Genomic DNA, 12733 nt, shown 5'->3' with positions numbered 1-12733 from the left:
GTAACATAAACATGCCTCCAGCTACAGCGGTGACCAGCGCAGAAGAATTATACATGACTGAAAACATAAATATAAATACTTCTTTGCTACTGTTCAACAAATAAGATCTCATTATTTGTGTTAATTCTTAAAGTACCAATTCAAAGTTTACAATCAAGCTATGACAGAATTAAATATAATTAAAGTCCATTTACTAGTTACACCTGTAGAACTGCTTATTAAAATAACTAATCATCCATCACATATGAAAAACTCAGTTTATTTCAGCATATAGACGAGATCAAGACAACTTGCTGAAGTTCAAAATGAGCATCGGGAAAGTAAAGACAGTTGATTTCAAGGACTTTGAATGGCCTGAAAAACCAAAAAATGACTTGTTGATGTCAGAGGTTTAGGATAATGTCCAGACTGCTTCCCGATAGAAAGGCAACAGTAACTTAAATAACTGCCTGTTACAAGCAAGGGTTAAAGTGAAGCTGTGATCAGCTGACCTGTGCTGCTGCTGCTCTGATATTCAATGCTCTTTTTAGATTCAGCCAACTATAAGCAGATGTTTCACAAATATAAGGCGGATTTCTGGCAAGGCCCTCCAGTCCTCCTGTGCTTCCTTGCCCTTCAATCTATCACTCCACCTTTTTGTGTGTCTGTGTGTGAGGACACTTAACCACACCTTTGTATTGCAGACACAGTTTGTCCCTGCGCACCTGAAGATAATCAAATCACCTGTTTGTCATGGCATGAGTACGCAGCTATTACTTAAGAAAGAAGTCGCTGTCTGAGCTTTGAGCAACCCATGTTAGTGAAATTGGCTCCTCGTGTTAAAAAGTTGATTCTGTCTTGCTCCGTGCCTGCAACTCACCTGTTTTCTCCTCAGCACAGAAGCCTGCTGCATGAGTCCAACATCGTGCATTAAACTAACCCAGTGGTTCCCAAACCTTTTTGCTAGGCCTCCCTTTGTTTTACAAGAAAATCTTCAAAAAATGCCTCTCTGTGCAAAATGGGTTCAAAAACATAAACAACTGTGGGATACTGTTTGTCCGTGATTTGGATACCTACCTTGGGACTTGTGCAGGTGAAGTCAAAGGCAAGATATGCTTCACCATATTTTCTAATCTTTGGCGTGGAAGGAAGTTGGTTTGGAAACATATTTGGCGATGCTTCATCTTCTGCTTTGCGTTTGTGTGGGAGCCCCATCAAATACCTGTCCATTATGCTAGGCGCACCCCACACTCTGGGAACCTCTGAACTAACCAGTGTAGCCTGAATTAAAGTACACCAAAATATATTTTTCATGCAATCTCTGAAAAATACTCTGAAAAATCTAGTATACTTGAATTTGTTTTACCAGAGATTCAGCAAAACATCTTGTATAGATCTAATATCTGCTTTAAAAACTTTACGATGAATTAGGACAGTAAGATTTATATTCCCAGTTTAGGCTGGATACAGTTGTTGTATGCTGGGAAATACAGAAACTGTACATTTTGCTCACAGAAGCATTTTGTGACAGCCTGCAGAGAAATGGTAAATGGCCTGCATTTGTATAGCACTTTACTCAGTCTCTAAGGACCCCGAAGCACTTTACACTACATTCAGTCATTCACCCATTCACACACTGGCAATGGCAAGCTACGTTGAAGCCACAGCTGCTCTGGGGTGCACTGACAGAGGGGAGGCTGCCAGACACTGGCGCCACAGGGCCCTCTGACCACCACCAGTAGGCAAACATGGGATTAGTATCTTGCCCAAGAATATTTAGCATGCAGCCAGGAGGCAGCCTGGGATCGAACCACCGATCTTCTGATTAGTGGCTGACCTGCTCTGCCACCTGAGCTACAGCCACCCCAGGTGGTGAGTTTGGAGATATCAGTTGAGCTGCTTGAAATATTATACTTGAAATTACTTTCCAAAAAGCATCTGTTTCTGGTCTTTCCTCTGACCACAACTTTATTTACATCTGCACCATGAACACATCAAAGGGATGAAATAAACAGGATGATATGATGGGCTGGGCGGGTAGGGGGGTGTCTTTGTTTTCTTATGGCTGGCTAAGTATTTCCATGTCATCAGTGGAAACAATCCCAGGCTGCAGCACAAGAAAAATTAACTAATTTAACAATAACATGCATTAACCTGCTTATTCAATTTCTCCTTAAGTGTTGATTATCTGAATGTCATTCCACATCGTTCCCACCCACTTAAAAACCTGATAACAACCAAGGTATGCAGAGCATCACTAAACAACACATTAAACCTTCAAGCAGGTGGTCTACAGCAGAAGATCGCACCAGGTGCCACTTCTGTACAGGAAACTGAGGCTGAAATTCACAAAGGCTCATCAAAAGTGGACAACAGTAGATTGGAAGATCAGTCTTGATTTCTACTGCAACATTCAGATGATGGCGTAACCATGTGGGGGATATCTTCTTGGAACACTTTGGCCCCCTTAGTACCAAGTGAGCATCATTTAAACACCGCAGCCTACATGAGGTTTGTTTCTGATCATATCCATCCCTTTGTGACCTCAGTGGCTGCTTCCAACAGGATAACACACCATGTCAAAAAGCTCAGATCATCTCAAACTGGTTTCTTGAATATGACAATGAGTTAGCTGGACTGAAATAATCTTTACAATCACCAGATTTCAGTCCAATAGAGTACCTCTGGGATGTGGTGAAATGGGAGATTCTCAACGGGTTTGCAGAAACCATGTGATGCTGTCATGCCAGTATGGAGCAAAATCTCAGAGAAATATTTCAAGCACCTTGCTGAGTCCATTTCATCAAGAATTAAAGCGGTTGCGAAGTCAAAAGAGGGTCCAAGCAGGTACTAGTGAGATGTGTCGAATAGTGTCTATTGAGTGTATATTACAGCAGAAATATGTAGCTTTCTGACTTGTCTTGTTACTTTGGGAGAAATCTTAAACTATTTCTTCAAGTTTTCTTCACAAAACTGCTGAAGAAATTACAATCTGTAGCATTTTTTTCAATGTATCTCTTCTCTTAGTACTTTTAAATTACTGCCGTTCTGAAACCCTCTTTCAAAAAGCCTACATTTTTAGGAGAATATAATATGATTATCAGGTACGAAACACAGGTCATACTAATTTACATTCACAAGAAAAACCTTGATTGTGACGACTGTAGTGCATTTATTTTGATCTCTTGTCTGTGCTGCATAATGAGCACTGAAAGACTATTGATATCAGTGCGACCTCGTATCTGCTGCAGCCCTTATAGGCTTGAGCTTTCAGCGTACAAGCGTCCACATTTTCATTACGTCCCTCAATTACAGGAGTGAGCGAGTGCTGCAAAAAAAAAAAAAAAAAAAGACAAGGCAGCAATGATCAAACACAAACGCAGACACATTCAACTTCGTGCGCCCTTTCAACTCATCCGTCCCGTCCTCTGCTGGGTGCTGCAAAGTCTAGACTCAAAAGCAAAGGTCATAAAGCGCACAGACTTAATTACTCAAAGAGATTTGGCTAAAATATTAAAATCATTCATGAAGTGTGGTTTGACGACCTTTCATGGCATTAAAGAGTCTTGCAAGGGGTCAGCAGTACATTTAGGAACAAAAACAAAGACAGCTGGGTTGCAAAGAGGGAAACCAGAGCCTAAATCCAATAACATTTTGGATGTGTTAGTGCTTTCAGCTGCTTTGGTTAAATATATGCGCAGAGGAAACAGAGGAGAGAAAAAAATCATGCAGCTCCAACCTGGATCTAAGAGGTTTTTGAAGTATGTAATTCATATACTTAGCAGCTGGACAGTCACAGGGACCACAAAGTCACCAGTGTGCATCTGAATAAAACATGCATCATAAAATCACATAACAGGGACTTTTCTAAACCTCATGGGCTCATATAAAAGTTCTACATCACTGATAAACAAAATTAATTGCCCTGTCTCATTCCCTGAGTTAATTGCCTTTGGGCGTTTTATTCTACAGCTTAGCTCTGTGTTTGTTTTTAAATTATTTATTCATATAGCAAATTATTATTCTTTACGCTCCCTCCCTCTCTTTCTTTCTCTCTCGCTTGCTCTTATTTCGCTATGTTTTTCTTCTCTTGATGTGCCTTGGCAGTTAAATCTAGAGGTCTAAGGTGAGCCACTCTAAAAATGAAAATAAAAAAATAAAATACGCCATGAATAAACCATTTCATGCCTTTCTCATTACTGCTATTAAGCAACTTGTGTTTAAATCAGCGCTGCTAATATGCCCTATCACCACAGAAGTGTTTCATTTTACCTCAAGAGGCGTGTGCTGGTCAAGCTGAAACATGCCCTCGTAACATATGTACAGAATGACAGCGACTTAAAAAATGTGAATGCTTAAAAGGGCATGACAACAACGAAAAAATAAAAGCTGACATTTCCTTTTCTTTTCTTATTTCCAGCCAAGGAACTCTTCTTCATTCTCCCCCTGTTCTACAGCTCAGTGCATCAGGTTGGAGGGCGTCTATCTTTTATTAAAGATTTCTCTGGCAGCACTGTCTTCTCCACATACCAAATTAATCCACAACCACACTTTGCATTCTGCCCATGTTTCGCCGATACATGCAGCAGCATAACTGAAGAAATACAGCAAAATGACACAGTTTATACTGTGACCTGTGCATATTTTTACTCTAATTGGCTTGTGGACAAATGGTGTCAGAAGAAAATCACAGATTTTTGATTAAAAAAAAAAAAAAAGTAAAACAGTTAAAGTAGATTTTTTTTTGGTAAAAAGTCTTAAGCTACATCTCATTTCTAGATATCTTTCTAGGAAAATAGCTTCAGTGATTTATTGAAATGTGATAAAACAGTATTTAAGACAATAACAGAGTTTGTACATTTCTAATAAGCTTAAAAGTCGATATTTGGTGTGACCACCTTTATTATTCAGCCCAGTCTGAACTCTCTTAGGGAGCTCTGTTGTCATTTCTATAAGTAGTCTTCAGGAATAGTTCTCCAGGCTTCTTGAAGGACATTCAAAGCTCTTCTTTGGATGTTTCTTCCTTTTGTTCTGTTCTCTGTCAACATGATCCCACACTGCTTCAATAATGTTGAGGTCTGGACTCTGGGGAGGCCAATCCACGACTGATAGTGTTGTACTGTGTGTTTTTCTATCCAGGTATGATTTTTAATGCTAATAACCTGTGTGTGTGTGTGTGTGTGTGTGTGTGTGTGTGTGTGTGTGTGTGTGTGTGTGTGTGTGTGTGTGTGTGTGTGTGTGTGTGTGTGTGTGAGAGAGAGAGAGAGATCATTGTCATGCTGAATATTTAAGGCTTTGCAAATAGTTTTTCCAGATGGCAATGCAAATTTGGATTCATCACTCCATCAGACCTGTTGCCACTAGTTTTCACTCCAGTTTTGGTTTAATGTGGCATACCTCAGCCTTTTCTCCCACTTTCTCTTTCTTAAGGCAGCCACCCTTCCACTGAGACCATTTCTAAAAATGCTTTAGTGAACACTACATGGATCATCGGAATGTCCAGATGCATCCCTCCGGTCCTGTGTCAGGTCTTTTACTAGATTTCTTTCAGATACTGTTTATCTGCTGTAGATAATTATTTTCAGGCCTGACGCATCTTCTTTTGTCCTCCACTTTTCCAGTTTCCTCAAGTATTTTAAGGACATCATGCAAACCATGCTGCGATATGTTGCATTTTCAGCTTCTAAACGTTGTTTGGGGACATCCTTGTTGGTACAAAATACTATTTTATGCTGTCAACCTGTGTCTTCTTAGGCATTTTCTATGGATTCAAAGAAATGGGGACGTACAGGGAGTGCAGAATTATTAGGCAAGTTGTATTTTTGAGGAATAATTATTGAACAACAACCATGTTCTCAATGAACCCAAAAAACTCATTAATATCAAAGCTGAATGTTTTTGGAAGTAGTTTTTAGTTTGTTTTTAGTTTTAGCTATTTTAGGGGGATATCTGTGTGTGCAGGTGACTATTACTGTGCATAATTATTAGCCAACTTAACAAAAAACAACCCATTTCAATTATTTATTTTTACCAGTGAAACCAATATAACATCTCCACATTCACAAATATACATTTCTGACATTCAAAAACAAAACAAAAACAAATCAGCGACCAATATAGCCGCCTTTCTTTGCAAGGACACTCAAAAGCCTGCCATCCATGGATTCTGTCAGTGTTTTGATCTGTTCACCATCAACATTGCGTGCAGCAGCAACCACAGCCTCCCAGACACTGTTCAGAGAGGTGTAACGTTTTCCCTCCTTGTAAATCTCACATTTGATGATGGACCACAGGTTCTCAATGGGGTTCAGATCAGGTGAACAAGGAGGCCATGTCATTAGTTTTTCTTCTTTTATACCCTTTCTTGCCAGCCACGCTGTGGAGTACTTGGACGCGTGTGATGGAGCATTGTCCTGCATGAAAATCATGTTTTTCTTGAAGGATGCAGACTTCTTCCTGTACCACTGCTTGAAGAAGGTGTCTTCCAGAAACTGGCAGTAGGACTGGGAGTTGAGCTTGACTCCATCCTCAACCCGAAAAGGCCCCACAAGCTCATCTTTGATGATACCAGCCCAAACCAGTACTCCACCTCCACCTTGCTGGCGTCTGAGTCGGACTGGAGCTCTCTGCCCTTTACCAATCCAGCCACGGGCCCATCCATCTGGCCCATCAAGACTCACTCTCATTTCATCAGTCCATAAAACCTTAGAAAAACCAGTCTTGAGATATTTCTTGGCCCAGTCTTGACGTTTCAGCTTGTGTGTCTTGTTCAGTGGTGGTCGTCTTTCAGCCTTTCTTACCTTGGCCATGTCTCTGAGTATTGCACACCTTGTGCTTTTGGGCACTCCAGTGATGTTGCAGCTCTGAAATATGGCCAAACTGGTGGCAAGTGGCATCTTGGCAGCTGCACGCTTGACTTTTCTCAGTTCATGGGCAGTTATTTTGCGCCTTGGTTTTTCCACACGCTTCTTGCGACCCTGTTGACTATTTTGAATGAAACGCTTGATTGTTCGATGATCACGCTTCAGAAGCTTTGCAATTTTGAGACTGCTGCATCCCTCTGCAAGATATCTCACTATTTTTGACTTTTCTGAGCCTGTCAAGTCCTTCTTTTGACCCATTTTGCCAAAGGAAAGGACATTGCCTAATAATTATGCACACCTGATATAGGGTGTTGATGTCATTAGACCACACCCCTTCTCATCACAGAGATGCACATCACCTAATATGCTTAATTAGTAGTGGGCTTTCGAGCCTATACAGCTTGGAGTAAGACAACATGCATGAAGAGGATGATGTGGACAAAATACTCATTTGCCTAATAATTCTGCACTCCCTGTATTATTTGTTTGTGGGACAAGCCGCTAGCAACAAAGTGCGTAAAGCTACAATTTAAAATTGATTCTTTGCTAAGTTGTCTGTTATGTGTAGACACAATACTGGTTCATCCCTTGGGACAGGAGCCAATTTTATGTTTGGATGACTTATAAGTAGGGCTTAAAGGGTCTAAAGGGTTTAACAAGCATAACAACATTTCCTTTGAAAATGGCCAGGTACATGGACTGGACCATGGATAACTGAAAAAGAAGCCAATGGCCAAATAAAATCTTTTTTAAAAGACCTTCAGCAAGACTGGACTTTTAGACGCTGCTGTATTTAAAGAAGTTCCTTCCTAAGTTTTCAAATACAACTGAGGTAAATGTGAAAATAATCAAGGTAGGTAAAGTTTCTAAAAATGCTGCAGGCAATAAACTACCAGCTGTTGCACAGAGCAGCAATAAGTCTCAAAGAAGATCAGCTTTATAAGGCAAGTATTTCTTTTAAAATTCAGCAGTCTCCGTCAGTGTTTTTGTTCCAGTCTCTTGCAACAGATATTGCAAAGAACAAAAACAGGCATAACAAACACAGATACAAAGAAGGTAAATTCAACTATTCATCTCAATTTACTCTCTTCAGTTACTTCACTCTTCTCAGCTCAGTGACTGGAGACCGAGTATCAGCATTGCTCCTGCAAAGCTAAGCTTATCCCTTGTTTCTCAGCGTGTGAGCTTTTTCAATTGGCTGGAGGAGAATTGATCTGTATGTTTGGTCTCTAAAGTCATTTTGGAAGCAGTCACAAAGAATACAGAATCAACAAGTGAGATGCATGAAGATGAAGAAATGAACATTTTCCAAATGAACTGAAAACAGATAACGTGACCAGCGAAGTTTTGTAAAATTCATCCATAATCAACCACACACTCTTTACATAAGAAGGTCTGGGCTCTGGACCTAGAGTTAGAGTTAGCAATGGAAAAATTAACCACCTCAAATGTCACATGCATAAGGTGTAAACTGAGGCTACCAAACTGATCACATCTCTCAAAAGGCCTTTAAATTCAGCTGCGTCAACCTCCAAAATAAAAAACCCTGCACCTGCATGAGTTACGCTCTGTTAGAGTGCGCCCCTGAGTGCCATGTTGTCTGCATTAATTCCCACTGGTGCATTATTATAATGCTCCCTGAGTGTTACTTAACATGTTGCTATAGGTTTCATGCTGTTACACTCAATTCCCACAGCAGGTAGTAACCCCAAGAGCTGAATCCAACAGCAACCGTGATGTAAGCGTTTCTAGCAGATCAGGACCTCCGTATCTATCTCTCAAAACAACACATTGCCAGAGGCAGAGCAAACATAGAACAACAAAGAAATCCATAATTACGGTTTCATCGTGGTTCAGACAGCCGAAGTTGGAAATTACAAACTATGCTCTCGTAGTTGTGTACTCATGATTTCCTCATCATTTATGAAGAAGATGTTACTACACTTACAGAAGCAGCTAGAAATGAAAGGGAGCTTCTGTCCTCTCTCTCCTCATATCAGATGCATATAAGCAGGCTGATACAACCAAACAAGAAAGATATCACATCATAGTACACTTTTCTTGGCTCTTACCACACTCTTAAAAACCTTGCATCTCAGAAAGAGAATCTCTGCCCTAATGCTAACACCCATTTGCCGGCTCTTGCACTAATTATCTTTATACAGAGTTGAACAAGCAGAGATCAGAATCTAGAGGTTTGACCTTTAACCCAAAATGAGCAACTCTCGCTCAGCTGGACAAATCAATAAATAGCAAAACACAGCCGGCCAATTAGGAAATATGTTCAACCACCGCAACATATTTATAGCACAGTGTACTTCACCTTTCTTTCACATACACACTCTGATACAAGCATGTGTAAAATCACAGTTCTTAACAACCCCCACCCAGCACCCATCAGCATCCATGTCTCAGAGTGATTAATGGTTGTTCATTGTACCTGCGTTCAGCGGCTTGATTGATGGCCCAATGTGCTTGACAGATGGATAGATGTGGCAAGGCAGAACACCCAGGCGAGGAGCAACACCTCAGTCCTGCCACCATCAGCACCCACTTCCTATTTAAAGAGAAGAGGGATCCATTAGACAGCGAGCAAATTTTTAAACGGAGGGCTTATATGCCATATGCGAAGAACAAATAGCTCTGATGTTATTTCTTCTGTTAGGATCAAGTCAAAACAGCAACTGGTTGACATTTGGTGGAAATATCACTGAGAAAATGTGAAACACAAGTGACAGGTGACCAGGTTTACGTGCCCTCGGAGGCCGTGTTTTTACTACGAGGCTTTTGATAGAAAAAGCTTTGCCTCAGGCCTTCCTGGTGATTCATTTGGATACGGCGCCTGCTGTACTAGAGCAACATCCTGGGTTTGTAACACTGGCTGACTGAGCTTGGACTCAAAAACAGATTTAGGAGGCAGATGAGGTATGATAAAACAGCCTCAGCTTAAAAAGGAGGAATAAAAATCAAACAGACCTTCAGGCAGGCTAAGCAACCACAAAATGAAATCCAACAAAGAGCAGGCAGAGAGTTACAAAAGTAAGAAACTTGGGTCAAATAGGGGAGGAGGAGGCAAGTAAAGAAGTAAATGGCGCATCCGATGAATGTGGCAAAACTAAGTCCTTTTTATCCATGCATTAAATGCACAAAGGTAAAACATATAATTTGCTTTTTTTCTGAAAAGAATGAGGGAGCCTCCTTATATTATATAAATATTATATGCTGGATATTATTCATAAATTCATGTGTTGTAGAGCAGAGACAGTCCAGACATGTCATTCCAATACAGAAGACGTTAAAACAAAATTCTTCACTGGGAGAAAGTCAAATCAGAAGATTAAGAGTTGGAGGCAGGAGAGAGATTAAAGAAGGCTTTTTTCAGTATTCATTCTGTCATTAAGACATATGCCTATTTTACATTAAAGTCCCTCTAGGCTTTTTTGAGACACCGCTATGACAGCAATGCAGAGCACTGCGATTTTTACCATTCATTCAAACAATCTTTTGCACTTCTGATGATGAGTCTTCTTCGTTTGGTTGTTCTTGATACAAATCACCACAGTGCCTTCATCCATCTCACCCAATCCCTAACATTGTCCTCTGTCACACCAACTTTTTGCATGTCCTCCTTCACTACATCCCTGAACCACCTCCGATGTCTTCCTCTTTTCCTCCTGCCTGACAGATCCATATTCAACATCTTTTGTCCGATATATCAGCCATCCTCTGCACATGTTGAGATGATTTGGACATCTAACCTTGTCCACTCTGGTCAGCTTCTATCTTTCTGTCACTGCCTCCAAACCATACATCACAGCAGGTCTCAGTATCATTGAATAGTGTGTCGTATTTAACTTTTCATTTTTCTACTTCTTCATTATGTGCATGCACTGCTGCAGCTGCCCCGCCCCTAACACAGGTTCATAGAGACAGATTTCATTTGTGGATTGAGAATAGCAAACATGCACAACCAATGTTTTAATTTGAAAAATTGCCAAGTATAAAGAAGGTTTATTGGCACAGGACATTTAGTTGTAATCGTGTGAGCAGATCAGTCATGCAGTTTATACTTATGCCGTGTTTAAAGTCATACATAAATATTAAGAAGGCCAGCTGAGTAAATAAATGAATCAGGTTGCTCGTTTAGACAAAATGTCAAACATGGTAAGATGCCAACAGATGTAAATGAGTGCATTTCTAAAAGGGGGCTTAATATCAGGTTTTAAAGTATCAAAATGTCAGATTTGGTGATATCAGCCATTTGATTATAGACTCTTTACCTCTCCTCTTTTTGTATGTGCGACTATCATGGCTGCTAAAAACCCAAAATACCCCCTGCAGAGTCCAACTTTAGACTGTTCATTCTGGGCACTGGGCACAATTCAATTCAATTCAATTTTATTTATATAGCGCCAAATCACAACAAAAGTCGCCTCAAGGCGCTTCATAGGTACAGAGAAAAACCCAACAATCATATGACCCCTATGAGCAAGCACTTTGGCGACAGTGGGAAGGAAAAATTCCCTTTTAACAGGAAGAAACCTCCGGCAGAACCAGGCTCAGGGAGGGGCGGCCATCTGCTGCGACCGGTTGGGGTGAGAGAAGGAAGACAGGATATAAAAGACATGCTGTGAAAGAGAGACAGAGATTGATAACAGATATGATTCAATGCAGAGAGGTCTATTAACACATACTGAGTGAGAAAGGTGACTGGAAAGGAAAAACTCAATGCATCATGCGAATCCCCCGGCAGCCTATGTCTATTGCAGCATAACTAAGGGAGGATTCAGGGTCACCTGGTCCAGCCCTAACTATATGCTTTAGCAAAAAAGGAAAGTTTTAAGCCTAATCTTGAAAGTAGAGATAGTGTCTGTCTCCCGAATCCAAACTGGAAGCTGGTTCCACAGAAGAGGGGCCTGAAAACTGAAGGCTCTCCCTCCCATTCTACTTTTAAATACTCTATGAACAACAAGTAGGCCTGCAGAGCGAGAGCGAAGTGCTCTAATGGGGTGATATGGTACTACAAGGTCATTAAGATAAGATGGGGCCTGATTATTTAAGACCTTGTATGTGAGGAGCAGGATTTTGAATTCAATTCTGGATTTAACAGGAAGCCAATGAAGGGAAGCCAAAACAGGAGAAATATGCTCTCTCTTTCTAGTCCCTGTCAGAACTCTTGCTGCAGCATTTTGGATTAACTGAAGGCTTTTCAGCGAGTTTTTAGGACATCCTGATAATAATGAATTACAGTAGGCACAAATATTGATGGAATCAATACTAACGCTGGTACTGTTATTGGATCAATACTACCAAGATTAATACTTTATTTCTATGCTCCAAGTTCAGTATGTAGCCCACTGAATTGTGTTAAATTGATTTTATTTTGGGTTTTTTGGAAATGAAAAAGATATTCCTCAAACATGCACCATGAAAAATGCCTATAGCCTATAGAGGATTCAAACAACAGAAGATGACCCAAAGTGCTTTAGAAGCAGGTACCTTTACACTCCAGATCTTCAAAAAACACACTTTCCAAATAAATAAAAAGCTAAAAGGTGTATTTTGCTGAACTGACTAATTATATGGAAAATAAAAATCCCAGTGATTAAAATGTGTTCAGAATTTGCAAATTAATGATGATTTATGACACACAAACTGCCTATATAAGAATCTGTATTGGTATTGATAACACTGGTGTTGTATTTACTTGGTATCGGATCCTTACCAAAATTTGCATTATCACACACAGCTCTACTGACAGAGCAACATTCAGTATTGCTGTGAGAGGATCTGCTCTCTGTGCTGTGTAGAGGCATGGAAACACAATAAAACACTGTCATGGTCTGTGTGAGCAGCTGGGTGTGGCCTGTGTGGACCCCTGCCTCCTGTAC

The 12733-nt window shown here is 40.4% G+C and overlaps 1 long non-coding RNA gene across 1 annotated transcript in view; it reads right to left on the bottom strand.

The window, feature by feature from the left end:
* The window catches only part of LOC143414949 (uncharacterized), an 89533-nt gene that overhangs the window by 68506 nt on the left and 8294 nt on the right, over positions 1-12733 (bottom strand). Inside the window, exon 2 of the long non-coding RNA XR_013095558.1 lies at positions 9283-9399. This is a non-coding gene — a long non-coding RNA (uncharacterized LOC143414949). The remainder of the gene's footprint in view (positions 1-9282; positions 9400-12733) is intronic.

This window comes from Maylandia zebra, linkage group LG23 (assembly GCF_041146795.1).
Source record: "Maylandia zebra isolate NMK-2024a linkage group LG23, Mzebra_GT3a, whole genome shotgun sequence".
NCBI classification, from domain to species: Eukaryota; Metazoa; Chordata; class Actinopteri; order Cichliformes; family Cichlidae; genus Maylandia; species Maylandia zebra.
This window is presented reverse-complemented; position numbering and strand designations above follow the sequence as displayed.